Genomic DNA, 5,369 nt, shown 5'->3' with positions numbered 1-5,369 from the left:
TCGGGTAATGTTCGGCAGTGGATTCACAGAGGGAGTAGTTAGGGGTTGAGTCGTGTTACTGTCGCTGGAAATTAAACGCAGAGAAGCAGGCTGAATTCCAACACAGCAGATTGACTGAATTCAAGGGCCATTAGGGATGGCAGTAAATAAAATATTAATTAAGCAACCTTTCCTCACTTAAACGTATTGGTTTCTGCCCGGCTTTGAACCGTCTGGCCAATATGTAGCAAATGTTGCAAATTCCACGTATGTGGGCCAGTGGCGCAATGGATAACGCGTCTGACTACGGATCAGAAGATTCCAGGTTCGACTCCTGGCTGGCTCGCTGTAAATTTTAAAAATAGTTCGTAAACTCCATTTCAGTTTCGATGAAAAAATGTATTTTCAGTAACTTTGAACCAATTCAGACAAATGTTTACTCAATCCAGTCACCTTCTATGAAGAAATTTATCTTAGGTCATTAATTTTCAAAAGAAAGTTGGCCATTTTAAGTAAGATTCCACTGATAAACTTTCATTGAGTATGTTTAAATTATTTTCTTTAAATTACGAATTTTCGTGAAATTATTTGGAAAAAGTATTTTAAGCTATCTTTTAAAAAGTTGGGAATTTCTAGATAAATAACGTGGAAATCTTACATTTTTGAAAATGGTGAAAATAGTTTCTAATAAGTTGATGAAAATTTGTAAAACTCTGCGAAGGAATTTAATTTAAATATCTTTCGTAGAAAGAAGTTCACAAAATACTCAAGTTCCATCGAAATGTTTTTTCAAAAGTTGAGAAATTCTAGTTAAATTCCATTGAGGAATTTCTTTGAAGTAAGTTTAGTTTAGAAAAGTTAAAATTAGCGAGGTTTATGACCCTGCGATTATTCTCCATTTGAGTGAAGAAGATTGAGGAGTGATTTAATCGAGGTGGACTAAATTAGGATAAGTTTTGAGGGGGAAGAGGCAAATTTAAAGATTTTTGGCAAGGCGGGCGCAGAGAAGATTTGGAAGGAACATTTTTCCGCAGCGAGCGCTAAGAACCAGAAACTCATTGCCTACGAGTGTTAGATGCAGTTAATTTAGATAAATATAAATTCTGAGGCCGGAGATGGATTCCCTGAGAAAAGAGATGTTTCCAGGAACATTCTGAGGCAAGTATAAAGTTTATTTATTAGTCACAAGTAGGCTTACATTCACACTGAAATTAAGTTACTGTGAAAATCCCCGAGTCGCCAAACTCCAACGCCTGTTCAGAATCTCCTCGATGATATTGAATCTGGAAGATCAATCTATGGAACCATACCCCTTCCCCCTCCACCGCCCCCACCCGCTGCTGTGATGTTTGATAAGAACCCCGCTGATGTTAAATGCGAGGCATCCCAAAATCAAAAAAAGGTATTTTGGGACATTGGTTCTTAGTTGTGTATGTTTTCAATTTGATATAATATGAAAAGAGATATGCAAAATATTGAAACTATCGAATTGGAACTTCCGACATTGTTACAACAACATTAACTGTTTCCCCTCACGGCCATCACCTCCCACGCTGTGTAAGGGGCCAATATTGCAGTGAATTCTCGTCTCTCTAAAAAACAATTTGACTGATTCGCTGAAGCTGCTCTGACGTAATGAATTGGAGATCAAAGGGTCTGTGAGCTGATTGGATGAATTGGCCATGATGTGGAGTTGCCTGCGTTGGACTGGGGTAGGCACAATGAGTAGTCTCACAACACCAGGTTAAAATTGGTAGCACGAGCTTTCGGAGCGCTGCGCCTTCATCAGGTGACGGATGAATTGGAGAACAGGAGGCCGTGGAGCTGATTAGACGTCACCAGTTGATTCTTTCAGGAATGAACCAATCGCTGGAGAGACCGGATATATGTGAATATCTTCACAGAAACAATTACAGGTTCACCCATTCTGTTTAATTCCGCAATAAACTTGCTGCTAACATGTAGGGTCTCGTTTTGTATTAAGTTCTCACTGTTTCAGCTCTCTTACTTGGTCAGTCAACAATTTACACAATCTTCCTCTTGCAAGCAACTTCGACATTAATTTAATTTCGCTTTGTTGCAAATTACAATGTGATCCGTTCCCTAATGCTATTATTTACAATCAAATGATAATGACATCTTAACGCTTGATGTTTCTAAATTTCTGCAGGTGTCATTGCTGCAGACTCGATCTCACAGGAGCCGGTGATAGCGATGTTTTCTGTGTTAAACTGTGACATATGTGTTAAATAATGCATTGATATTAAATATTGAAACAAATACTGAGTACAATTGTACAATGAGCTTTGATAAAGTGCCATCTGGATCTGAAACGTCAGCTCCTTTCTCTCCTCACAGATGCTGCCAGACCACGTGAGATTTTCCAGCATTTTCTCTTTTGTTTTCTGATTCCAGCATCCTCAGTAATTTGCTTTTATTAATGAGCACAATCGGTTGAGAATTTTCAATGGACGATGAGAATGGATGCATTAATGAATGAGCAGAAATCATTGGTCCCGTAGATATTTGCCAAACGAACGCTTTTAAATTTTGAAGTTCAAGATAATGCGAGCAATCAGATTGAAAGTAACGGTTTTCTTCCTGAAACAAGTGACATGGGCTCTCAGTCAAGCCATTGAAACCTGCAGAAACACAGCGCAGTTAACATTGCAGATAGATAGATTTGCTGGAGTTTGCTGCCAGCTGTTTCTATAGTGGTTATCACGTTCGCCTCACACGCCAAAGGTCCCCGGGGGGAAACGTTCATTAAGTTTTCTCATGTCGGGTGAAGAAATCTGCATGATTTCAGTTCGTTGCTCAACATTATCCGAACTTTGATGTGACAGCCAAATTATTTTTGCTCTAACCTGAGCCTCAAATGCTTTCTGTAAAATAAGAAATGCTGATATTTCTTGACGCACTGACAGGAAAGAAACCTTTCGACTTTGACAACGTGTACATATTCGCATGTCGTTCAGTCTACAACCGAATTTAATGGGTCTATCAGTGCAGAATGACATAATCACCATCTGGAACATGACAAATAGTAGTGTGTGCTCAAAAAGACAGACACAAGTGATACTGTAAGTAAACCAGAGGAAATGGCGCACATTTCCCAGAAGAGTTTTTATATCGTTCTTCATAGCAAAAAATTGGAAAAGCCACTGAGACAGATGAGGAAATCGAGACTCAGTGCGGATCTACTGGACTTTCCCATAGATGGCCGGAATTCATGCGTCTGAATGTTTCGCGCCCATGACAAAAAAAGGCTCAAGTGTAACTAAGAGATAATTCTTCAATCCCTTCCATTTAAATGTAATTGACTTTGTTTAAAAGCTGACTATGGTCATTCTCAAAATTGCGATCTGTATTACCCGGTGACTCGATTCATTTGGTGGTCAGTTATGTTTGCAATTGAGTGATATTCAATTTCAGAGATATTCAATTCATCATGAAGACGTGTGTTAAATAATGCGTTGATACTAAATATTGAAACAAATACTGAGTACAATTGTACAATGAGCGTTGATGAAGTGTCATCTGGACACGAAACGTCAGCTCCTTTCTCTTCTTACAGATGCTTGTGAGGTTTTCCAGCATTTCCTCTTTTGGTTTCAGATTCCAGCATCCTCAGTAATTTGCTTTTATTACTGAGTACAATTGGTTGAGATTATTCGAAGAAAGATGAAAATTAATGAATGAGCCGAAATCTTTGCTCCCTTAGAAAAATGATGGACGAACGCTTTTAAACTTTGACGTTAAAGTTAAGTTGAGCAATCAGGTTGAAAGTAACGGTTGTCTGCCGATTTAAGTGACATTGGCACTCAGTCGAACCATTGGAATCTGCAGCAACACAGCGCAGTTGAACATTGCAGACAGGCCCATTTGTTTTAAGCTGTTGCCAGCTGTTTCTGTATTGTAGTGGTTATCACGTTCGCCTCACATGCGAAAGGGCCGCGGTTCGAAACATTCCTTAAACTTTTTCATGTCGAGTGGGCAAAATCCGTATGATTGCAGTTCGTTGCTCAAAATTATCCGAATCTCGATGTTAGAACCATATTATCTTTGCTCTGACCTCGGCAAATATTAACCGTAAAATAATTAATGCTGATAGTTTTTTGACAGACTCATTGTACAACAGAATTTAATGGGATTATAGGTGCAGACTAACATCGTGAATCACCATCTGAAACTTTTCTAATAGAAGACTGACACAAGTGATATTGTAAGTGATCTATGGGAAATGGCGCATATTTGCCAGAAGATTCTTTTTTTAAAATCGTTCTTCACAACAAAGAAATAGGGGGGGGAAACACTCAGGCATATGAGGGAATCGAGACTCATTGCGGATCTACTGGACTTTCCTATAAAAGTGCATCACCCACCCTCCACCTCAACAGTGGAACTAAATGAGCCAAAACCTGAAATGTGAACTTGAATGTATATCTGTGCGACCGATGAGCGGAAATGGCAACTGAGATGACAGAATGACAGGTTTTCTGACAGATGTCACTTTCCATCAGCCCTCCAATCTATATCACTAAAATAGATGACCTGATTATCACTTTGTTCTTTGTGGAGTTTGAAGTGCGCCTATTAACTGCCACGTCTCCTATATTAAGACAGTGATGAAAATTCGAAGACTTCTTTGGGTGTAAAGCTCTTTGTGAAGTCCTGATGTCATGAACGGCGGTATATAAATGGAAGTCTTTCTTTATTGCCCTTGAGAGACAGCGTGCGAATCAGAATCAGAAGATGGGATGGAAACGTTTACACTGAGTGCAGTTTTAGCCGTTACGTCAAACTCAATATCAGGAGTTTCTTTCTCAGTATCTTTCTGACTCTGTATATATTCGTGTCACTCCATAGCTCTTCACCTCGACAACCCTATCTCTGAAGTTATTGTGTCCCTCACCATGCCTCTGCACCGGGAAGGCAGGTAGTGGAAGAAATATTCAGACAAATTATGCAATAATAGTAATGGAGATTTATTTTGTCTCGTATTAATTCCATGCAAGAAGTCGGTAAAGGAGGTACCCGAATAGCTCCTATGATTGGTTTTAGATGCTTATATAATCCGAAATGTTGGGAAAAAAACCAAGAAGGGAAGAGTTGTTATGTTATCTTGTAGTCGGGAAGAAAGCAGATTAGATCAGAGAAATAACTGGAGGGGAACGTTCAGCAATACAGATCATACTTCCTCATTAAGAGCTTCGAGATGAGTAAGTGTTTGACGGAAAACAGCTAACCACTTGATTCAGTGACAGGTATCCTGAACGGTACGCAGTGAACCAGAAAGTTTGAGTGATTCAGGTAGATGACTGAAAATTCAATAAAGAAACTCTCACGTATGTTTGAGTTACATTGCTGGAACTAAGCTTCCCAGTGCT

The 5,369-nt window shown here is 39.2% G+C and overlaps 1 non-coding gene across 1 annotated transcript; it reads left to right on the top strand.

The window, feature by feature from the left end:
• The first annotated feature begins 252 nt into the window (after nucleotides 1-252).
• trnar-acg (transfer RNA arginine (anticodon ACG)) lies at nucleotides 253-325 on the top strand. The gene has a single exon. It is a non-coding gene; the product is annotated as a tRNA-Arg (tRNA).
• Nucleotides 326-5,369: the final 5,044 nt, after the last annotated feature.

This window comes from Mustelus asterias, unplaced genomic scaffold, assembly GCF_964213995.1.
Source record: "Mustelus asterias unplaced genomic scaffold, sMusAst1.hap1.1 HAP1_SCAFFOLD_1363, whole genome shotgun sequence".
Taxonomy (NCBI): domain Eukaryota; kingdom Metazoa; phylum Chordata; class Chondrichthyes; order Carcharhiniformes; family Triakidae; genus Mustelus; species Mustelus asterias.
This window is presented reverse-complemented; position numbering and strand designations above follow the sequence as displayed.